Source organism: Panulirus ornatus, chromosome 58, assembly GCF_036320965.1.
Source record: "Panulirus ornatus isolate Po-2019 chromosome 58, ASM3632096v1, whole genome shotgun sequence".
NCBI lineage: Eukaryota > Metazoa > Arthropoda > Malacostraca > Decapoda > Palinuridae > Panulirus > Panulirus ornatus.
In genome coordinates, this window is record NC_092281.1 from 17107540 (window position 1) to 17133061 (window position 25522).

Here is a 25522-nt window from a genome sequence, read left to right on the forward strand (position 1 = left end):
TCCCTCCCTGGCTAATCCTCTGGCTAGTACGACCCTCCCTGGCTGATCCTCTGGCTAGTACGACCCTCCCTGGCTGATCCTCTGGCTAGTACGACCCTCCCTGACTGATCCTGCAGCTAGTACGACCCTCCCTGACTTATACTGCAGCTAGTACGTCCCTCCCTGGCTGATCCTCTGGCTAGTACGACCCTCCCTGGCTGATCCTTTATGGCTAGTACGACCCTGTATGTCTGATCCTCTGTGGGTAGCAGGAACCACTGCAGGCTCTGCAGCATCAATTGACCTGGCTCGCCCTGGCCGAGGCTTGGCAGGGATCTGGGAACCATGGTCGTTTCTGAGGCGTCCCCTTCGTCACGTTATACACAGGCACACACACACACACACACACACACACACACACACACACACACGTGTGTGAATGTACATACAAGGTGAACAAGTACACACACACACACACACACACACACACACATACACACACACACGTGTGTGAATGTACACACAAGGTGAACAAGTACACACACACACACACACACACACACACACACACACACACACACACACACGAGAGCTTTTTTTCTTCCCGGAGACTGAATGAAAATAAAAAGTTATCAGGTAAGATCTTGGTAACACAAGAGTACGACGCAAGGGGACATTAATGTCTCAGAGAAGGTGTGGGCTATCACGCCGAGAGATGGCCCAAGCTGGTGTCACTATGGTCGACGATCTCGTGGGTTAAGTCGGCAGGATCGCCGACATGTGCTCGAGCTGCTGAGGGTGTCTCTGTACAGGTGGGCCCAGTCGTCAAGGGAAAACACCTGAAGAAGGAGGAGCTGGTGTTTGGTGCTTGAAAAAAATCACCTGAAGATGGCTGGGCAGGTGTGTGTGTGTGTGTGTGTGTGTGTGTGTGTGTGTGTGTGTGTGTGTGTGTGTGTGTGTGGTGACTATTGAGGGTATGCCTAAAGATGAATGGACAGAGGTTTCAGTTTTGGAAAATCTTCTGAAGAAGGAGTGAGAGGTGTTGACGTCTAAGAAAAAAAATACCTGAAGAAGGTGGCAGGTGTTTGGGTAAAAAAAAAAAAAAAAGAAAAGATGCACATGAAGGAGGTGTAAAAGTGCTTCATTTATCAAAAAAAAGTTCTTGAAGAAGGAGAGACAATGGTCGAAATTTCTCAGAAAATTACCTGAAAAAGGAAAAACAGAAGTTTATTTCGAGTAAGGTAACTGATGAAGCAAAAAAAAAAATTACATTGGAAGAAAAATACTCGAAGGAAGAAGAAAAATGAACAGGTGAAAGATGAAAGGAACAAAAAGAAATCATAGAAAAGAAAAGGATCGGTAAAAGGAATGAAATCTCTGAAACTTTAAAAAAAATTACCCCTAAAAGAAAGAAGAAAAGAGGATTAATGATTGGAAAAAAAAACGCTTAAAAATTTCACTGAGTCATACATGAACCAACGAAGAGGTATACACACACACACACACACACACACACACACACACACACACACACACACACACACACACAGTCGTTATTCCTGTATACGTCGTTGTACGTAGAAGGTTAATGATCATCGTTAGTCGCTTATGATCCCTGTGCTAGAATGTGTCACTGACGCCAAACATACGTACCTCGCCTCGATTTTCTACACTGACGGCTTGTGTGGTTGGCGATTATACACACACACACACACACACGGGTAGTGACGTTATCAATATTAAAAGACTCATTCGTCATGTCGAATCTAATCGCTCGTTTGCTGCATATAAAACAACCCTCTTGACAAGCATCGGCTGATGAGTGAGTGAGTGAGTGAATGACGAATTGAATGCCTGAGTTGTTCAAGAGTTCGCCTCTGGGGCACTTGGATCATCACAAGCAAAACCTCAAGTGGTGTGGGTTAGTCGAAGATGGTGGATGGTCGACCTCCGTCAATAACATGAAGAGCAGCAGATGTGTGAAGGCTTGTTGTGATGGTGAATAGGTGGGCCGTCTGGCCTTGACCTATCCACTTACTGCCTGCCACTACTGCTGCAGAGGTACAGCTGTCTGTCTACTGGCTACTTTTGCTGTTGGACTATCTTCTTGTCCTGCCACAGCGGTCAACAGGGCAGGAGCAAAAGCAAGGCTCACTCATGGTCATCTGGATTGAAAGGGAAGGCAAGTTTGGTCGAGAAAATGATATGTATCAGGGATTCTTTTGAACTCTTTCTAGCGTCCGTAGACTCGAGTTTTAGATGTGGGAAGGTTATAGGAAGAGGAAAAATCAAAAGATTAGGGAGAATTTCACAGCTTTGCTGTTTGAGGAAGGGAGGTACCATAACGGTCAATCCTCGTATGGCTGGTCACCACATAAAAAATATGGGAAGCGTAGGCCAGAAACGTGTCGCGGATCCAGGTCATATGCGCTGAGAAATGTATATAGACAACACGAGAGCAGAGGCCAAAATAAGACCTATGGAGGAGAGAGAGAGAGAGAGAGAGAGAGAGAGAGAGAGAGAGAGAGAGAGAGAGAGAGAGAGAGAGAGAGAGGCAACATCATGAAGTACGTAAAGGGATGGTTGAAGAGAGGTGTTAGCTAGAGAGTTGATTAGACACAAGACTTTGATTCCACTCTGAGAGAAAAGTGGAGGGAGAGCCACTCTGTATGTGCTGGCAGCGCTCCTTGGTGGGGTAGGATAAGACTCGTGTACATATGAATTACCTTTTCGTTGGGAAGATTAATTACGACACGTGTATAACACTGCTAACATCAAGGGAAGCAGATTTTGCTATGTTCATTATGTCAGTTTTCCAGGACAGAGTGGAAATATCAGTGTTCTATGTCCTCCTTTGCTTCCTGGATATGCTTCTCTGCTATACACTATACTTCGATCTATCTTCCCTCCCTGTCATTCACATTGGCATCATGTTCACTCTCTCTCCCACCCATGAACTATTTTTCCCATCTACTTTCCCCTCCCTACCGCACACCGTGCTCCACCAACCCTCTAGTGCTATGCACAATACCAACCACTCTGTGCTATAATGCTATGCACAATACCTACCAGTGTTCCCTTGCTATGCACTGTACCTACCAGTCTTCCCTTCGGTGCTATGCATTGTAGCCAGCCACCGAGCCACCCAGCCATGCACTGTGCCCCACCTTATCATACTTCATCCCACACATTCCTCTCCTTCCAGCTACCAACAATGTCTTACTTTCCCTTCCGGCCATAAGGTGTTTCCTCCAACACTCTGTCCCTCCACCACCCTCCATCCACCACGCTCCCTCCACCACCCTCCTCACTATATCTTGACCCCCGTCTCAGTAATGCATTTCCATCTTTTCCCCCCCTTTGACATATGCTGTGTTCTCACCTTCCCTCGCCTGCACTAACACACACAACTGTTTTCCACCCACCCTTCATGGAATGCACTCTGTTTCCCCCACCCATCCTGTCATACACTATAAATCTGCCCCGCTTCCCTTCCAGGCTTAGTGCTGTAGCTGCTCTCTCTCTCTCTCTCTCTCTCTCTCTCTCTCTCTCTCTCTCTCTCTCTCTCTCTCTCTCTCTCTCTCTCTCTCTCTCTCTCTCTCTCTCTCTCTCTCTCTTTGCCAATGCAATGTTGCCTCCAATTGCCCTCCCCCACGACATGCACTCCATCCCATGATGCATTTCTTGTATTTCACTTCCTCTCCTTGCCACTCACTGTATCCCAGCTACATACCTTACCACTCACTGTATCCCAGCTACACGCCCTACCACTCACTGTATCCCAGGTACTCACCCTACCACTCACTGTATCCAAGGTACTCACCCTACCACTCACTGTATCCCAGGTACACACCCGACCACTCACTGTATCCCAGGTACTCACCCTACCACTCTATATATCACTGACCTTCCCTGTCATCCACTGCAAACTTCTAACACCCTACCATCCCCTGCCTCCCAGCTACACACACACACATCCTGTCACCTCACCCTCTGTACACCTGCAGTGCACCTCCCTCCTCTGCCTCTACCGCGCGTACCCCTGCCATGCACTCTGCCGCCCCACAAGCACTCGGACTTCTCCTCACGCCCCCCCATCACTCATCTATAAGTTATGGTCCAGATGACCTGATAAGCCACACCACTACATCAACATCCAGCAGCCTGAAGCCACCCTCACAGCGTTACCGAAGCCACCCCACATCGTCTGTCACATGCCTCTGAGAACCTCATGTGACTCGATCTCAAAGGTTCGAAATAAGATTCGAGACTTTGTCGGGTTCTGGGAAAGTTTTCAGATAAAAGGGGGCGACTCCTTTGGACCCCTGTCCTCAAGTGGACACCTAAGGGCCCCGTATGTCACCTGTTGCCCAACACACACACACACACACACACACACACACCGGCCACCTCTAATTGGCCGGGCATAAGTTGTGGCTAACTCGACTCTGTTTTGATTTATAGTGAATCTTATCTCGGGCCGGTCTTCAAGCTCGCGGCCGGCTGAGCTAATGGGCCAGAAGCTGGTCGAGCACCGTGTTTATTGATTTTGTGAAGCCTCAGACTCGTTTGCTAATGTGAAGCTTGCAGGCAGTAATTACGATGAACTTCCGTGGTAAACTTAGAGTCAGAAATGTTTCGTTGTGGTTCATTGATTTAGAAACTGTTTCATTCCATTTTCCCCTGGTTCGTTATGGAAATGGCCACAGGTACCACTCCCCCGCCAATATTTCAGAATTTCCTAAATGAATCTGTACCAATTTATATCGGACAATTACCGTCACCTTAGATTTAGTAGATCTCCTTAAATTCCGTTCACATTATCTATGAATAAGATCCACTTTAAATCTAACCATGAAATATAGTAGTCACACATCAGGGTGGTTTGGCCCTCGTCTCGAGCGAGACTGTACCGAGCAGCCATCTGCTGCTGGTAAGGTTATCACCACGTAGATCACTCTAATTCATTTGAAGGTATCGGTAGGATCAGCGTAAAGCTCATTCTTCATCTCACGAAGCTAAACGACGTTAGATAAGCGTTCTAATGTTTGATTATCTGAGTGGTCGTCACTGTGATGTGATGTTAGTTACGTGTTTTATGTTTGATAGGATAGAGACGTGTTGTATGATGATCTGTATAGGTACGTGTTTGTTGTATGATAATCTGTATAGGTACGTGTTTGTTGTCTGATAATCTGTATAGGTACCTGTTTGTTGTCTGATAATCTGTATAGGTACGTGTCTGATGTGTGCTAATCGGTATAGGTACGTGTTAGTTGTATGATAATCTGTATAGGTACGTGTTTGTTGTATGATAATCTGTATAGGTACGTGTTTGTTGTATGATAATCTGTATAGGTACGTGTTTGTTGTATGATAATCTGCATAGGTCCGTGTTTGTTGTATGATAATCTGTATAGGTACGTGTTTGTTGTATGATAATCTGTATAGGTACGTGTTTGTTGTATGATAATCTGTATAGGTACGTGTTTGTTGTCTGATAATCTGTATAGGTACGTGTTTGTTGTATGATAATCTGTATAGGTACGTGTTTGTTGTATGATAATCTGTATAGGTACGTGTTTGTTGTATGATAATCTGTATAGGTACGTGTTTGTTGTATGATAATCTGTATAGGTACGTGTTTGTTGTATGATAATCTGTATAGGTACGTGTTTGTTGTATGATAATCTGTATAGGTACGTGTTTGTTGTATGATAATCTGTATAGGTACGTGTTTGTTGTATGATAATCTGTATAGGTACGTGTTTGTTGTATGATAATCTGTATAGGTACGTGTTTGTTGTATGATAATCTGTATAGGTACGTGTTTGTTGTATGATAATCTGTATAGGTACGTGTTTGTTGTATGATAATCTGTATAGGTACGTGTTTGTTGTATGATAATCTGTATAGGTACGTGTTTGTTGTATGATAATCTGTATAGGTACGTGTTTGTTGTATGATAATCTGTATAGGTACGTGTTTGTTGTATGATAATCTGTATAGGTACGTGTTTGTTGTATGATAATCTGTATAGGTACGTGTTTGTTGTATGATAATCTGTATAGGTACGTGTTTGTTGTATGATAATCTGTATAGGTACGTGTTTGTTGTATGATAATCTGTATAGGTACGTGTTTGTTGTATGATAATCTGTATAGGTACGTGTTTGTTGTATGATAATCTGTATAGGTACGTGTTTGTTGTATGATAATCTGTATAGGTACGTGTTTGTTGTATGATAATCTGTATAGGTACGTGTTTGTTGTATGATAATCTGTATAGGTACGTGTTTGTTGTATGATAATCTGTATAGGTACGTGTTTGTTGTATGATAATCTGTATAGGTACGTGTTTGTTGTATGATAATCTGTATAGGTACGTGTTTGTTGTATGATAATCTGTATAGGTACGTGTTTGTTGTATGATAATCTGTATAGGTACGTGTTTGTTGTATGATAATCTGTATAGGTACGTGTTTGTTGTATGATAATCTGTATAGGTACGTGTTTGTTGTATGATAATCTGTATAGGTACGTGTTTGTTGTATGATAATCTGTATAGGTACGTGTTTGTTGTATGATAATCTGTATAGGTACGTGTTTGTTGTATGATAATCTGTATAGGTACGTGTTTGTTGTATGATAATCTGTATAGGTACGTGTTTGTTGTATGATAATCTGTATAGGTACGTGTTTGTTGTATGATAATCTGTATAGGTACGTGTTTGTTGTATGATAATCTGTATAGGTACGTGTTTGTTGTATGATAATCTGTATAGGTACGTGTTTGTTGTATGATAATCTGTATAGGTACGTGTTTGTTGTATGATAATCTGTATAGGTACGTGTTTGTTGTATGATAATCTGTATAGGTACGTGTTTGTTGTATGATAATCTGTATAGGTACGTGTTTGTTGTATGATAATCTGTATAGGTACGTGTTTGTTGTATGATAATCTGTATAGGTACGTGTTTGTTGTATGATAATCTGTATAGGTACGTGTTTGTTGTATGATAATCTGTATAGGTACGTGTTTGTTGTATGATAATCTGTATAGGTACGTGTTTGTTGTATGATAATCTGTATAGGTACGTGTTTGTTGTATGATAATCTGTATAGGTACGTGTTTGTTGTATGATAATCTGTATAGGTACGTGTTTGTTGTATGATAATCTGTATAGGTACGTGTTTGTTGTATGATAATCTGTATAGGTACGTGTTTGTTGTATGATAATCTGTATAGGTACGTGTTTGTTGTATGATAATCTGTATAGGTACGTGTTTGTTGTATGATAATCTGTATAGGTACGTGTTTGTTGTATGATAATCTGTATAGGTACGTGTTTGTTGTATGATAATCTGTATAGGTACGTGTTTGTTGTATGATAATCTGTATAGGTACGTGTTTGTTGTATGATAATCTGTATAGGTACGTGTTTGTTGTATGATAATCTGTATAGGTACGTGTTTGTTGTATGATAATCTGTATAGGTACGTGTTTGTTGTATGATAATCTGTATAGGTACGTGTTTGTTGTATGATAATCTGTATAGGTACGTGTTTGTTGTATGATAATCTGTATAGGTACGTGTTTGTTGTATGATAATCTGTATAGGTACGTGTTTGTTGTATGATAATCTGTATAGGTACGTGTTTGTTGTATGATAATCTGTATAGGTACGTGTTTGTTGTATGATAATCTGTATAGGTACGTGTTTGTTGTATGATAATCTGTATAGGTACGTGTTTGTTGTATGATAATCTGTATAGGTACGTGTTTGTTGTATGATAATCTGTATAGGTACGTGTTTGTTGTATGATAATCTGTATAGGTACGTGTTTGTTGTATGATAATCTGTATAGGTACGTGTTTGTTGTATGATAATCTGTATAGGTACGTGTTTGTTGTATGATGATCTGTATAGGTACGTGTTTGTTGTATGATAATCTGTATAGGTACGTGTTTGTTGTATGATAATCTGTATAGGTACGTGTTTGTTGTATGATAATCTGTATAGGTACGTGTTTGTTGTCTGATAATCTGTATAGGTACGTGTTTGTTGTATGATAATCTGTATAGGTACGTGTTTGTTGTATGATAATCTGCATAGGTCCGTGTTTGTTGTATGATAATCTGCGTAGATATGAAGATATTAGTGTTGCGTATGATAATCTGAAGAGGTACGTGTTTCATGTTTGATAATCTGGATGGCCGTTAGTGTGATTCTTTCACATGTGTTGTGTGGTTCCCGTGATTCATCCCCAGGTCATGCAAACTGTGGGCAAGGAACATGAACAGTAACATATCCGATTTTCTTCCTTGATTGTCGATGCGCTTCGTTTCGTTCCACTCTGGTGTCACCATCTTGGCGTTGTGGATTCCGATGCCCCATCGTCATATCATTTCTTCTTTTAAGAAACACTCTGTTGCATTCCCCTGTTGGACTACGAAGGGAAAGAGGGTAACTATGGTAGTCTTTAGACTGTATTTTGTTGTGGATAATCTCCATCGCATTTAAGAAATTACTAAAGATAACTTTGGTTCAAAGTTAATGTTAGAATATTATGGATTACAGTTAAGTGTAGTGTTGAGGAAGATATTGTTCATTAACTCCGACGGAGGAACTTAAGATGTGGAAGACATTGTCGTCTATTCGGCACAGTTAAGAGCCACTGGTTGGTCTTCCCTGATGGGGAGTCATCAGTGTGTGTGTGTGTGTGTGGGGGGGACCTCAAGGCCTTATTCGGGTGTCGCATTCCTTTCGTGGTTTTGCCAGCCTACTCCGCCGGTCCCTATTGGGGCTTTTACTTTCAATGACATGCAATGGTCCTGATATTTTTTTTTCTCGTTGGGGAACCAGGCTACCCTCGGTCACCCAAACATCTTAGTGAATGAAGAATGACCTTAGCTTTGCGAGGGAGAAAAGATAAAATTACTTTTTTTTTCTAGGATGAGGCCAGTTCCCTTGGTCTCTTAGGCAACACGTTAATCGTTCCGTTTGTTTCTTTAAATCCTCTCCAACGAGGAATACCGACCTGAGGATATATGATCCTACAAGTGCCTTACCTACCTACTTTCTTTTATCATTCTACCATCCTCCACTGGAGCTACTTTGCTGGACTTGATCCGTTCTCATAATCTCGTTCTTCCGGACTTTGAATCTCTTACCGATCCCTCTCGAGTTCTCCTCTAGTGTATAGTCTTGTCCTCACATGTGCGGTGGTTGTAACCTTACACACCCATTGGACAGAGTCGAGTTCAAAGCGATCATCTTTATCAACTCTCCCACTCTGACGTCGAAGTCTGACTCACTTTTCCTACGCTGTAGTATTAGTTCACTTTCCCACTTCGATAGATATTACTTCTTTTTCTCTCCTCCTTTACCTGTAACTGGGGTATGTGATGTCACATGGCTGTTTAAGCTGTTGATGGATGGGGTGGTGGGGGAGGTAATTGCGAGGGTGTTGGAGAAGAGGGGCTGGTCAGCAGTGTGTCAGGGGTTATGGTGCCTGGGGAGATGAAGACATGGCGTTGGTGGCAGATTCGACTGAGTAAACTGTCAAAGTTGGTATCATAGCTCGGGAGAGTGTGTGAAAGGAGAAAATTGATGATAATTGTGAGTTTCAAGTGAGAGAACCTGGAGGACGTGAAGTGTTTTAGATACCTGGGAGTGGACGTGACAGCGATTGGAACCATGGGAGTTGAAGTAAGCCATAGGGTTTAAGGTCACTGAGAGGTGTGAGGAAAGAGCCGTCATTACTGCCTGTGAGGACAAAGAAGGGTCACTGCCGACTGTGTTGTATGGATGCGAGGCGTGGACTCTGGACACTAAAACACAGAGAACGGTGAATGTGCTGGAAGATAAGATGTCTGAGTGCAACACGAGGATGTGGTGTGAGGAGGCTTGATCGAGTGAGTACTGACAGGTTAACGTAGAGATGTGATGGTAATAACAGTATGAATGAGAGAGCAGAAGAGGATATGCTGAAGTGGTTTATACATTTAAAGACGATGAGTGAGGAAAGGATGACTGAGAGGTTATACATGTCAGAAGGGGAGGGAATAAGGAGAAGCGAGACCCAGCTGGAGATGGAGGGATGGAGTGAAAAAGGTTTTGCATATGCAGAGGGTTGTAAGGCCTGCATGGGATAGAGTGAACTGGAGGGATGTTATATACAGGGGTCGACGTGGTGTCAGCGGAGTTGACCAAGGCATATGAAGCGGTCAGGGGAAACCACTGAAATGCCTGTGGGACCTGGCAGTAGATGGAGAGATTTGTTGTCGATTCTTTATACATGATGCCTTGAAGGTGGATGTGAGCAAATGAGGCCAATTGTCTTCGTCAGTTTCTGGCGCTACCTCGCTATCGCGGGAAACGCCAAACGCCAGCGATGATTGTGCATATATCTCTTCATGGTGAAAGGAAGGTCCTGTATATATATATATAAATATATATATATATATATATATATATATATATATATATATATATATATATATATATATATACACACACACACGTATGTGTGATATGTAAGAAAAAAGAAAGAGCCGACTAGGGAGGAGACTTCAATGCATTCTATTGAGTGATCATCAAAAAGAAAAATACCTCAGCACACGTATATATATATATATATATATATATATATATATATATATATATATATATATCAATGAGGGTGTGCATGTGGCAGCGCTTGTATACGTGCTTGTAAGCGCTCTCGTGGGGTTGTTTATGCCTGTCAGTGAGTTAATGTGTGTGTGTGTGTGTGTGTGTGTGTGTGTGTGTGTGTGTGTGTGTGTGTGTGAGTGGGTGGGTGGGTGTTTGTGTGTGTGTGGTCTCTCACATTATGTACGTAGCTGATTAGTTATTCCTTAAAGTAACGTCGACATTAAACGGCAAGATCTCGTCTCGCATATTTCACCATCTATCGCTTCGTGGATGTTTAGTAATGATGGGTAACCTCGCGCTGTTTGTTATGTTGGTGCGCTTATTGTCTTAGCGGCACCTCTGAGCCAATCAAGAACGAGTGTGGTCAGCATGCAAGTATAGACGAAAGAATCGGTTCAAGAGCGAGATTGAATGGTATAACTTTTCTCTTCTTCTCCAGCATTAACGGCAGTGTTTAAGTACTGATAAAAGTAACTATCCTGAGATATGAAAGATATCTTATCTTTCTAGATGTATAAGAAATCGAAAACTGAAGGGGTTCGTTCACAATCTGGTCGCGTGATGGCAGCACTGAGCATCAATAGACCCGCTATCAGTAACCATCTCTTCGGGTGTCGGGGTCGGGTTCTGTGATCAGTTAGCGGCCTGTCTCACCCGATATGACGCCTCCTGCATCCCCACATCAGGACCCAACGTTATGCTTCCTTCACTTCGAGCCTTAGAGATTTCTGACGGACCTCGAAGTGGAGTGGAGGTTCTTCAGTCGAAGGATCGGCGGAAGAACTGACTTTCCCGCCTCCCTCGACTCTCTCTCTCTCTCTCTCTCTCTCTCTCTCTCTCTCTCTCTCTCTCTCTCTCTCTCTCTCTCTCTCTCTCTCTCTCTCTTCTCCCCTCTTCATCTCTCCACTTCTCTGCTTTTCCTTTCCTCCCTCTTTCTCCCTGGTCCTGCCCTTCTTGCATAATCTCGTTAAGTAAATTCTCTCTCTCTCTCTCTCTCTCTCTCTCTCTCTCTCTCTCTCTCTCTCTCTCTCTCTCTCTCCCATATTTATTCAGTGCCTCCCAGCTTCTCGTGTTATTCAGTCCCCTGGGGTTCCTGTCACATACGTCTTTCTTAAGACTGTAACCCCGTGTCCCGTGCGTGCCCGGAATAAAAGCTGATCCTTTATCACACTTACGGCTTAAGAAATGAGACAATTTCTATGATGGACATCAATATGCATTTTTCCACGTCATGCTGAAAAATGCTGCAACAGATCTCTTGCATATATATATATATATATATATATATATATATATATATATATAGAGAGAGAGAGAGAGAGAGAGAGAGAGAGAGAGAGAGAGAGAGAGAGAGAGAATTATTTACTTACGAGATTATGCAAGAAGGGCAAGGACTAGGGAGAGAGAGGAAGAATGAGGGAGGAAAGGAAAAGCAGAGAAGTGGAGAGATGAAGAAGGGAGAAGTCTGTGTGTATGTGTGTGTGAGAGAGAGAGAGAGAGAGAGAGAGAGAGAGAGAGAGAGAGAGAGAGAGAGAGAGAGAGAGAGAGAGGAGGGCACGACAGGGGAGTGGACCAAGTTGTCTTCAGGGAGGGGACTCCCCTGGGGTAAATCTTGATTAATGTTCGGTTGTGATGGTCGGCGATGACACCAGAGCAGCAGCACCAGCACCTCCTCCTCCTCCTCCTACACACCAAGAGACTGGTCCCTTCTGCAACCCTCTCCCTGTCAGCCTGGTGTGCTGCTCGCCCTGGTAGATGGGTGGTGGTCGTCCTGGTAGATGGGTGGTAGTCTGTCCTGGTAGATGGATGGTGGTCGTCCTGGTAGATGGATGGTGGTCGTCCTGGTAGATGGATGGTGGTCGTCCTGGTAGATGGATGGTGGTCGTCCTGGTAGATGGGTGGTAGTCTGTCCTGGGTTAGGTTGGTGGTCGTCGTGCCAATGCCTAGGCAGAAGCAACAGAACCGAATCACTAACTATTCAGCCGCTTTGGTTTAAGATGAGGGATAGTGAGGACGAAGGGATGCACTTACGTCCAGAGGATCTTTAGGTCACAAAACAGTAACGAAAACGGTGACATGAAAGGAAGAGAAAACGAGAAAGAGATGCTTCGTGTCGTTTGAACTCGGGACTGAGTGATTGCTCGCTGGTAATGAGCTGTGAACATGGTGCCCGGGAGACTATAGCAGGAAAGTAAACAGGTGCTGATAAGCCGTGATATCAAGGAAATGTTCGTGATAAGTGTTGAAGGTAGTGAGTTAAGAATTATGATCATCTTTAGAGGTGTGTGTGTGTGTGTGTACTGTCTATTTTCACTGTAAGGCGAAGGAGTTTTACGCTCGTGAGGCTCCATCTCTTGAACAGTCTTTATCATGATGCAGCTTCTTAGATTTATGTACGCCGTCTACATTTATCGTGTCTGTGGTCATCTCGTCCTATTCATCTACTAATCTTATATTGTAAAAGTACGTCTTTACATCTTTTTTAAACATGTCTCTTGCTTAATTTCATGTTATGTCCTCTGGTTGCTCTGTCTCTGCATCTCTCGAAGAGCTTGTGTATGTGTGTGTGTGTGTGTGTGTGTGTGTGTGTGTGTGTGCACGCGTGCGTGCGCGGGCCGGGAGTGAGTCTGTAAGACCCTCTGTCTATAAATCTTCGTGTGAGTGTGTGGGCTTTGGATAAGGTGTGTATGGGGACGGCGTGTGGTCGGGTGTTGTGGGCATGGGAGGGCGTGGCAGAACTCATCCCCAACACCACACCGTCAGATGGGTTCCCGATAATAATTATAGAACAAGAGAGGTCGACGCTAATGGGACCGGGGACATAAATTTCTTTAAATGGGTGAGCCCCGTGGAGGAGAGGGCAGGTATCAGCGGTTGAACGGGTGTGGGTGAGGGGGGAGGTTGACAGAGGCAGATATAGCTCGCTGCTCGGGCGCAGAGAGATAAGGAAAGTAGTACCTCAGGAAGGAGAATGAATTGGTTAGTCTCTCGAGCGTGACGGTACAACGCTTTGAGTACCGTGATTGAGCATGACGGTACACCGGCCCTTGAGCTGGATGGTATGACCCATGGGTATGGTGGCCTCACAACGTAGCTATAAGACTTTGACCTCACCCTTAAAGGTCATGGGGGAAACGTAACGCCATCATCGCCAAAAGACGTACCTTCATGCCGAAGGATCGTACCGTCGTGCTTAAGGATCGTACCGTCGTGCTCGGGATCGTACCGTCGTGCTCAATGATCGTACCTTCGTGCTCAATGACCGGACCGTAGTGCTCAAGGCTCGTACCGTCGCGCTCAAGGACCGTATCGTCGTCCTCAAGGATCATATCGTCGTGCTCAAGGACCGTATTGTCGTGTTCATGGATCGTACCGTCGTGCTCGAGAGGATCATGGTGACGATGTCAAAAGATCTGCCCGGCTAGATGGGAATCTTGGACGCATATTTGGCAACGACTTGTGTAAGATTGGCAGACTCTACAATCTCGCCTCTTTCCCTCGGCATATCATCATCGACAAAGAGGTGTATAGCAATATGCTACACCTAATTCATATACTATACAATCAGCCATGAATTTCTTTGTCTCAGATCCACAATAGATGGAATGTCTTAGGAAAACAAAGTCCACCTTGAGACAAACATAGGTCTATGGCGAGAGATGGATGATTCTGATTCTGTTATAGGTCTAGTGAGGTTATAGCTTAGTTATTGAGCATGGCTTTCTTAGGGAAGGGGTGGGGTATGACTATTACTACCTGAGGGAAGCGGGCTCAGCATGAAGGAGGTGACCATAGCCTGAGAAAGGTCGTCTCAGCCTGAGGGAGTCGACCCCAGCCTGATGGAGGGAGATATTCAAAGGTCTTGGCTCTAGGTTTGACGATTGAGAAGCCCTGTGCACAATACCTACCTGGAGTGTTCTCATTACCTGGAGTGTTACAAGTGCCCTCCTCATCCCCACCATCATCTGCTTGCCAGCCTTTGTTTGACCTGTCAAAGAACGTCACCTCACAGCTAACGCCGACCAGCTACCGATCCCCAGCTCCCACTTTCCCTGGCGACTAGTTCGACCACCACTTGGTCTCAGCAGCGAAGGGAGTGTCGGAGCGTTCACCTCGAAAGAGAGAGAGAGAGAGAGAGAGAGAGAGAGAGAGAGAGAGAGAGAGAGAGAGAGAGACAGACAGACAATCAAGATGGAGTCGAAGGGTCCTGACGATTGGATCATTAAAGTCAGCAGGCCAGTCAGCAGCAGGGAGAGTCCGTCTCCTTCTGGACAGGCGATGCCACCGTGACATGTTCTGTCATGATGGTCGTTCATCTTCCATCATTCCCTTGCTTTATTTGGCCCTCGTAGAAGTCTGTGTTCAGTAAAGGAAAACGGGACTGTGATATGAATTTCCTCACATGAAACGCATAAGAATACCTCACAGCTACTGAGATTATGATACAGCCTTAGCAAGGAGACTTAGACGTTGTTGTACGAGAGGCCTTCAGTCTAATCGTAAATATTTCACTATACCATTATACAGAGTCGAAAGTCTTGGATGAAGACATGGACACATTCATAATACAGTACTTGATAACCGTCCATGTTTCCCATAATGACGTCAGAGGCCGCCAGACAGCGCCTCCACGCGGCGACGAGACGAAGCAGGTGATGAAGCGAGCAAGATGGCCGGGGAAGATAACAATTACCTGAGGGTGCCCCGGCTGACACCGCCCGCCGCTGCGTCATGCCCTAGCCGTGCCTTCGTCAGGTAATTACCGACGGTACCCTCACGGGGCAGACGTATCCATCGTCGCAATCTGACTCCGGGTCCGCGAGCGTCGGCCGAAGGAAGCACCGTGGCAAAAGGGGGGCGAGTTCCATCTCCTTTCCCGACCGACATAAGATCCATTTTGGCCATCGGTTCCTCCCCGTGGGTTTCCTCTTGATGTTTATATTGTAATAGATTCCCCTGACATTAATTTTTAATCACAGTTTTCTTTTATTACGGGACGCGAGAGCGAGCGAATCTTCATCGTCGATTTTCTTATCTTAATTGATTTTCTTCTCGTTAATTTCGAGTCCGAGATTTTTTTTTTTCCTTTATCATTCGAGAGAAATTCTGTCGCAGCAATGCAAGGGGGTATATCCCTTACAATATATATATATATATATATATATATATATATATATATATATATATATATATATATATATATATATATATATATGCACGTTTCGCTAGATATACATCAAATAGATTTTTTTTTTTTGCGTATATCATAGCATCTCGATCATTACGAGCCTAATCGAGCATTCTTCTTTCAAAATCACACTGACTGCCTGAAGCCCTCACCTCTGACCTGCGTCTCCGCTGTAGCTACAGACGAGAACGACCCTAGATGTGAAGCAGGACAGAGGACACAGCTTTGGAAAGAGAAGAAAGAGTTTGATAAATAAAAAATAGATAAAGAAAGAGAAGAAAGAGTTTGTTTGATAAATAAAAAATAGACAAAGAAAGAGAAGAAAGAGTTTGTTTGATAAATAAAGAATAGATAAAGAAAAAGAAAGAGTTTGTTTGATAAATAAAGAATAGATAAAGAAAGAGAAGAAAGAGTCTGTTTGATAAATAAAGAATAGATAAAGAAAAAGAAAGAGTTTGTTTGATAAATAAAGAATAGACAAAGAAAGAGAAGATCAATGGAAATAGAGAAAGGATCTTGTGTAGGTTATACTAAAATGTTACAATAATCTCATTCTGTTGACAGGATAACTTGACAGACAACCTACGAGGTCTGAGAAGAGAAATAAAGAGTGACAGATTCTTTCAGACATCAAATGAATTCCTGTGGAATACGTAAAAGCAAAAAGCTCACTCGAACAAATGGATAAATCAAGAAATAAGATAAATCCAACAAGGCCTTTGGCCAAGTGAGCTAAAATTGGAAACCCTCAGAAAAAGCTGAATCTTATCAGATGAACTGGAATAGACCACAATCAGAGGAGGCAACTGACAAGAGCCGGGATCCTCACTACAAGGTCAATGTTTACATCTCATCAGCTGAGTCCACTCGACGGAGATGCAAGGAGGGAGGGAGGGGCCACGTGCACTGTGTCGACCCGACGAGCAGTAGGAGGCGTCTCTCTCTCTCTCTCTCTCTCTCTCTCTCTCTCTCTCTCTCTCTCTCTCTCTCTCTCTCTCTCTCGCCTGTTGCTCAGTCCCACCAAGCAAGCAGGACAATACTGCAGACCTCCTGTGTCACGTCATCTCCCCCACTTGGTATGGCCAGAAGCCATCCACCACATCCATTCAGTGGACGACTGAGCTGCATTGTCATACCTTGGGCCTCTTTCCCACATAAAACATCCAGGTTAATCTGGACTTGATTCTCGTCCTCTGGATATCACTACAGCTCTCTTCGTAACTACGTTCACTAAAGGCCTTTTTCTATTCTTTTTTTTCCTGAATGAAGAGTTTTGGGAACATCATTCGACATCCTATGTGGTATTTTCCTTCGTTTCTGATCGTTGTTTTTTTTTTCATACCATGTCCTTCATCCAGTCCTCTTATGTCCAGTATGACTGGTAGAGCCATAGTGGGTTGAAACACACGGACCTTTGTTATAGTGTTACCATAACCATCAGACTCTGGACCATAAGAACGCTGGAGGGTTGAATGCAGGACTACTTTGTTTCTGTCCTACTTGAGAATGGCAATATTTACCCCAGTCAATTTTCCATTTACCCCCAGTCTACTTTTACCCTCCTTTACCCACCTCAACTGTACTCTGTCCTACCTTGACCTGGCCTGCTTACTTCGGCTTGACCTACCCATCCCTGGTTAGACTTACCCTGCTCATCCAAGCCCTTAGCCTCAACTGTCCGTTCCTGCCTTGGCATGAGCTGCCTGACCGTGCTTGTGGCTTCGCTTTCACATCCCCTCCACAACCTGTCCACCTCCACCACCAGCAGGAGGCCAGTGCACTCACGGTGTCTCGCTTTATAATTGAGTATTACACCTCACCACGAGCCTGGGATTCCTACCCTGCAGTTTAGACACTATATTTGCCAGTTCGGACGGTAAATGTTTCGTGAACCGAGCTTGTGAACCATAAAGTGTCGAAGCTTCGAGTCTAAGGGTTCGTATTGGGTCATGTGCACTTCCTTGTATAGCCGTTGGACGTGTGTGACTATCTGGGTTTTTCGCAGGAACACGAATTACACTAAGTTTTAATCCCATTTTCTCAGACGTAAACGAGTTTTATTCATGCAATGAATTACATCTTTGGCCAACTCCATGGCTTAGTTGAATTTCGGATAATGCAAAGTGCAGTGCGAAATGCATAGGTGATAAGATGCAAATGTTTTTGTCACTAAAGAACACGTTAATATATGTTTGAAACAAAAGTGTCTCGGGAAACGTAAGGCAATACAGTGTGTTTTTAAAATGTGCTATATAAATCCCTATATATATATATATATATATATATATATATATATATATATATATATATATATATAATTCAACCCAAGGACCTTACTTCTGTGGCACCTGCAGTTTCGAGACTGCGCTCATGCAGGAGCAGGGTAAGGTGGGGTTCCTTTCGGGGTGGAGGGATCGTCTTCCTGGACAGCCACGCTATTCTTTTCCTTCCGCCGACGAGGATGTGATCTTTACAAGGATGACTCCCTTCTGGAACGCTGGAGAACTGATGAATCGACAACGGGGCTTGTTTACCTGTAAATATGAAAACATTTCGCCACAAGATTTACAACACTGTGAATTCTATTGATGAGTAAAGTACCCAGAAGTAAATATATCACGAAAAACAACCACTTATGAATACTATTTTACATCTGAAGTGTATCGTACGAACCCTAGTTATCAGTAGGTACATCAAAAAGGAACTTCGGTATATCACATGAGCAACTTAACTACATTTCTGAAGCCTCGACAACTGACGAAGATGAAAAGTAAGATATATTTCGGGAGAAGAACAGGTCATACCGATGGTCCGGTAGTGGCCAATTTTATACCCGGAAAAAGCTATGCATAGTGACACATACCGCTTGTCACGCGAGCGCAGGAGGTCGAATATATGTCTCGTACATGTCTCTCTCGTTGTTAGTTCTCGAGAGACGAGATTAGTTCCTCTCAGTAAGTCTAGGTTTATGAGACATCGATGGTTTAAGATGAGAGGAATCGTCGTCATCATTCTCACAGTCCTCGAGGGATTGTAAAGGCCTTTAGTAAATGCGATGATAAGTTAGAGTCATCATCGTCCAGGGTAAGGAATGGATCTAGAAATATAGAGAGCCTTCGACAGTGATATCCCTTCTAACACCTGAAAAGTTGGAGAACAAGTGAGGGTTGTGGTGCAGATGGGGTAGGGTGGGAGAGAGTGAGTGTGTGTGTGTGTGTGTGTGTGTGTGTGTGTGTGTGTGTGAGTGTGTGTGTGTGTGTGTGTGAGAGAGAGAGAGAGAGAGAGAGAGAGAGAGAGAGAGAGAGAGAGAGAGAGAGTGGAGGGGAACCCAGGCCACGGAGGAGCTACAAGAACCCTCAGATGATGGACGGAAGAAAAGGGACATTTCTCAGGTGGTGTGCAGCAGCAGCAGCAGCAACAGGAGGAGGAGGAGTGGCAGGAGGGGCGGGTGGGTGTAGAGGCGTCGCAGGTGACAGCAGGTGTGTGCCAGGTAAGTGGGCGAGGACAAACAGGTGGCTCCTCCTCGCGCGACCTCGACCAGTTCTCGCGCGCCGTCTGGAACCAGTCGAAACACAACACGGCATTTTATTAGCGGGTATGATAATGGGGAGGTGAGCGTGATAGCTCTAGGTGGGGTGTAAGGTCGGCGAGAAGATGGGTCCTTACGGCAGGGGAGATGTAAATGAGCGAGAGTGGGGAGATAAACGCAGGTATATCCATGAGAGAGGGAGGGTGGGTCGCCTCCCCGCAGGTGTGCTTGCTGGCAGGGACGGGAGAAAAGAGGAGCAAAAAATAGGGTTGGTGCCCCACACACACACGTGTTTATCTCAGGACTCGAGATGACACCAGGCACGGTGTGTGTTGTGTGAGTGTGTGTGTGTGTACACCTGTGTGCAGGTGTAGAGGACACAGGTGCCATAACGCAATAGTGTGTGCGTGTGTGTGTGTGTGTGTGTGTGGAGGGAGGGGGAGGGGGCGGCTGTCTGTGGGTGTGGGGCGGGGGTTGGGAAGAGCAAACGAGGAGGCGTGCGGGCGCGGGAAGAGGCCCGTGCGTGGTGTGGGTTACAGGTTTATGGTCCAGGGTCCCGGCTCGCCAGGGATAGCGCATTCCCTAGTTTTACTGTGTCGTATTTTGGCAACGGCGGATTTGTTATGGCAGTGATTGGCTCCCAATGGCAGGAGGTCGCTGGCGTCCGCCCACGGGCCCACCAACGACGCCCCGGGTCCCGCCCACTCCACCCACACCGCTAGAGTGAATCATCTGTACACCCACCCATCCCCTGAGTCCAGCCGACACCTCCTCCTTAACACAGGACCGTTGGGTACCTCCGTCAACATCTATGGGTCACCTGACGTAGACTTCGACCTCAGAATAATTTTCGGAGAGGGTGAGGTTCAGGGAATATATGTAAGATCTTCCTGGTTTTGTTTTCTGCAGATCGGAGAGGATGGCAGTTAGGTGTTTATGTTGAGGGGTAACGAGCCTGGTGTCTGCTGGTGGGGTGCTGTTGGATCACCCTGATGACTGGTGTGCTCGTTTGTACTTGCCTTCCTCTTTCTTTCCCATTTTCTCCTCCTTTCTTCTTTTATTCTTTTGCTTCTTTCCACCTTTCTATCCATATCTTCACACATTCCTCTCCCGATCTCTTTCTTTCACTTCGTTTCTCTCTCTGTCTGTAATTTATTATCTCTTTTACTCAATTTTTCTACAAACTTTTCTTCCCTTTTTCCTTTCTCCCCCAATTCTTTCATCGCCTGCCTTTTCGTAATTCCCCCTCCCTTTTCCTTCTATACCCTCTGCCTTCTGTCTCCTCTCCCTCCTTCCAACACAGAGTCTCCCCCTCTCAAGACCCACGAGTGATGTGGGGCTGATGGTCGACAACGGTCAGGTCTCCAGATTGCATAAAACAAAATGCTTTCCTAACCTCCCACGTGTACCACTGCTCGGGAGTACCTCGGGCAGCCACTTGACACTCAACACCAACAGCAACAATTAGGATTCAACGCAAGAAAAAAGACTTCAGTGTCATCGAAGTATTGCCCACTGTGGCTTCAAGCACCTACGCTGAATTTTCAGGTCGGGGTATCGAAGCCTGCGACGCAAAGTAAAGCTGGAGTTAATTCCTCAAGCATTGACAACAAAATTCAGATGCTGAAAAAAGGCAAGAACTTGAAGTCTCAAAGCACAAGCAACTGGAGCAGGAAGACAATCTTCAAGAAAAATTTCTTGAATCTTTAGTGTTTGTTTAATCAGACATTAAACGCTTAGACATGCTTCTAGGACTTGTAGATTATATATATATATATATATATATATATATATATATATATATATATATATATATATATATATATATATATATTCAATACTTATCCGCTGTTCCCCATGTTAGGCAGGTAGCGCCATGTTCAGATGAGGAAGACAGACCGCATTCGCTCTCATCCCTTCTCCAGCTGTCATGTCATCTTACCGTTAATTCACATCATAAAGCCAAACCATTTGCTCATGTATTGGCCACAGTACCTCCAGGATCTCCTCTGGATCCTTTAGCACGAGCGGCGGCGGCGGCGGCAGCTCCTCCACCACCACACAGACCTTCTCACCCTCAGCAGCGAGATTTCCAGTACACTGCAGCGCTGGAGATCACGCCAGTACCTTATGATTCCAAATAGGCGTATGGGACGTTTAGTTATCTATGTCCCTTGTTACTAGTATTCGTTGGATATATAACAACACTCAACAACATTGCTTGCTGTTGTTTTAAAGCACTGATGGTAAACAGTATCAAAGAGAAAAACCAGGATGGGTTGTGGTCGTCCAGCCTTCTTCGTTCAGCCATGTAGTACATAAAACCTTCCCAGCCACCAGGATATCGCTTTCATGGACCTCCACATTCGGAATCCGTCCAGCCACGATTACCTTCCTATTTATTTAATATTCCTTAACTGAGGCAGGAGGGGGAAAAAATGCGCCTGGCCAGGGCGGCGTCGGGAAAGGATATAAATTGTAATCCTTCTTGCCGGGCGTGACTCCCACGGCGTAACCACCGGGACGTGCAGCTGGAAAGACCAACCCTTACTACGGGTGTCCGTGAGGCCCACAGTACAACTTCCACTTCCTGGGTAGTTTGTGGGATACTTAATCTTGTAGAAAACGATAACTAAAACCAAATATTCAGCTAAAAACGTGTTCTAACAACCTCCTATTGTCCGCACCGAGTGCCCACTCCCGTGCCACAATAGGATATCGTCCCCATTTTGACCCCTGGGATTTTGACTCTTTTCGCCCCATTACCAAAGGCTGAAAATTCGTCAACGTCACGGGTAACATCAGAGGAGTTTCCCCGGGGACACTTGGCGAGAGCTAGACCGAGTGGCCACCGCCAGGGCGGCAGACGCCAAAACCACAGCTCTCAAATTGACGCCAAATATCTTGTATTTTTCACCCATCAAGAGAACACCTTCTGGCCACCTCGCGATCTTTTTCCCCAGCGACTTCATTGTATTTATTGGTCCTCGGAGAACCAATTCGAGTCTCGGGAGGGACGGGGGGCGGCACTGCAAGAATACTCTCTCTTTTTTTCTTCTGGTTCGGTTGGGAAACGCCACGAGGAGACGAGAGGGCCAAATTTGGGGGAGGTTTTAATGTTAGTGTAGAGTGAGGCAAGGAGCACGGAGGTGGAGCCCGGGTCACGACCGTCCGGAGGTGTTTACACAGGGTAACAAGGTGTAATGAGGGGCGCACCGCCGCTCAGACACGAGCCCCTCCTCCTCCTCCTCCTCCCTCCTCCCTCCTCCCACATCCCATGAACACCCTCACTGCTCTCTCTCTCTCTCTCTCTCTCTCTCTCTCTCTCTCTCTCTCTCTCTCTCTCTCTCTCTCTCTCTCCCTGGAACACCCTCACTGCCCTCTTCTTGGGTCCATTCCTCCTCATGTCCACCATCCCCTTCATCACATATCTCTGATCTTCTCCCCACAACTCATCATTCGTCTACATCACACTCGATGTTATGCTTAAACTTTCATCATAGTCGTCTCTCTACATTCTTCCCCGTGCCTCCACGACTCGTAGGGGAGGGTGAAGGTGGGTGGTGGTGGACTGGATGGGGGTGTGGTCATGTTTGCTCAGTCAGGGGAGTGTAATTATCTTGTAAACCGGCGGGTTATGAGCTGGTGGAGGAGACCTGTGTGTTCTAGAGAGATGGGAGGGAAGGAGGGAGGGAGGGGAATAATGGCAATACTGTGGCCTCCTGAGCCATGTATATCTGTAGCCTCCCGTCCCGTCGTCGCCCTGATCCTGTACGCTGTTCTTGCCAGATGACGGGGATGAACGTACCTCAGCTCTGATGGAAGGGAGACATTCAGCCTCATGAGCTTCAACGGATTCTGGGCGCAGAAATTTACTGAATGGTTCGGATGAAGAAGTTGTGTGTGTGTGTGTGTGTGTGTGTGTGTGTGTGTGTGATAGTATGAAGAGCTGGGTTGACTGATGACCAGCCGCCCTGTCGGGCCTGCGTCATCAATAGGCAGCAACGCTAACCACGATAACAGGCCTCGCTGTGGAGACTCGTTCTCTGTACATACAAGAGACAAACTGATAAGCAAAAAGGAGAAAAGATCAATCAAATTCTTATCAAAAGAATCGTTGCCAAATAGTACTACACTTACTCTCGTGCAGATTTACCTCGAGGTTGAACACGTAATGCCTTTGTGTCATGTTTATGTACGATTGAATACCAGATGATACGTCATGTTGCCATGACGAGCCTAATGATATCATTTAAGGTATTGAATACATTGGGTCTGATCAAATAGCCTTTTTCTGGTAGGTATCGCAGACCAGTAAATGTCTGGTATGATAGCCTACTGGCATAGCAATGGTCTGTGAATGAGAAAGTTTCATGTTGGATCCCGGTATGTTTAGACGACCAACAATGTTAATCAGTCAGTAAGAATTTAGCTTCATTGAGTGGGCCGGTCAGCACCAGCCATCAACAGAATAACCTTTCAGCGTTGAGTTCCGACTGATAGCGACGAAGTAACACAGTCACAAAGCCAGGCTATGGAGAAGTGGGACAAGAAAATACAACTAATAGCCACTGTGTGTGTGTGTGTGTGTGTGTGTGTGTGTGTCCTCTTGCTGCGCCCACTGACCCTGTGATCAAGGACACACGCTCCCAGTGAGGTCGATGCCACGGTTGTTCAAGGCTTGAGCAATCATTCTATCCCTGTAAGAAGTGGGTCGGTGATGCCCACATTTCGACTGCCGATGGATCGAACGCTGAAAAGGAGACAGAATAGATTGACTGGACAGAACGTGACCCAGCTTGGATCATCGCTGGAAGATGTGGTTTTATCCCATGATAAGAGAAGGGATTGAACCCGTCAACCAAAGACCGTATCTGTGAGACAGTGTCTAGATTGCTCGTCGATTGAGTCAACGTGGATATCTTACGACAGCCATCCACACTCATTTACATAGTCTTTGCCAAACTCCTTTTTCCTTATGAAACCATAAATATTTTCTGTAATATCATTGTCTTCCTTAATTTGTTCTTTCTACAATTCTTTCACTTATCTTCTTTATCATATACCTTTCGTACACCATCCCAGCCGGGAAGTTGAATATTAGAAGCACAGTGTCCAATGTAATCTATATTCATATCTTGCCAGATTTGCCTCCTGATACCCTCCCATCACTAGTTAATTAATGTATGTTACTCTCCTCTTCACAATGCACTTTTGCATTCCTCGTACCTGTTTGGCTGTAAGTTTTCTGTCATTTTTATATAACCGGTTCACATTTACATTTACCCGTCTTTAACAGAACGCTTCGTTTCCCTTTTACGGTTCTCCTCTCTCTCTCTCTCTCTCTCTCTCTCTCTCTCTCTCTCTCTCTCTCTCTCTCTCTCTCTTTTCTTTTCTCTCTTTATTTTTCCGGACAATTCCCCATTTCCATGTCCTTCCTGGGGGGGCTGGGGCTACGGCGGCGGGGCGTCCTTTCCCTCCTAACCTTACCATTCCTTCCATCCCCGCGGGACCCCGGCCACGGAGCGTTCAATGGAGGCGTCAAATTCGTGATTTGTGGAGTGGGGTCCCTGCAGCGCCATGCTCTCCCGGGGCCAGACCAACTTACACTCACTGATTTACATCCTTCCTCCGCGATAAATCAACACGAATTAAAACCCGACACATTTATGGCTCTGTAGGATTCGTTTAATGGCCGTATACTGAGTGTAATTGATGGATTTTTTTGAATTACGACTCTCCGGTGTCCCTAGTTTTCTTCGTCGAGGAGGTAGAGGAGGAGGACGAGGTAGAGGAGGAGGAGGAGGAGGAGGAGGTGGTGGTGGTGGGGTTGCTGGCTATACCCAAAGAGGTTATCTGATTCATTAAACATTCCTTGTGTTATGATTAAGTGACGAATGCCGTATTTGTGTCCGGTAGAGGGCAGGTGGCGAGCGAGCTTGGGTGGTGGAAGCGTGTCCTTAAAAGAGGGTGAGGTGGGGGTGTGTGTGGGGGCGGAGCACCATTTTAAAGAAAATTGTGGATGAGTAATGGGAAAGAAGAGAGAGAGAGAGAGAGAGAGAGAGAGAGAGAGAGAGAGAGAGAGAGAGAGAGAGAGAGGACAACAATCTTGTTACTGTATTCATGTTAATTTATCTTTTCAAAGGG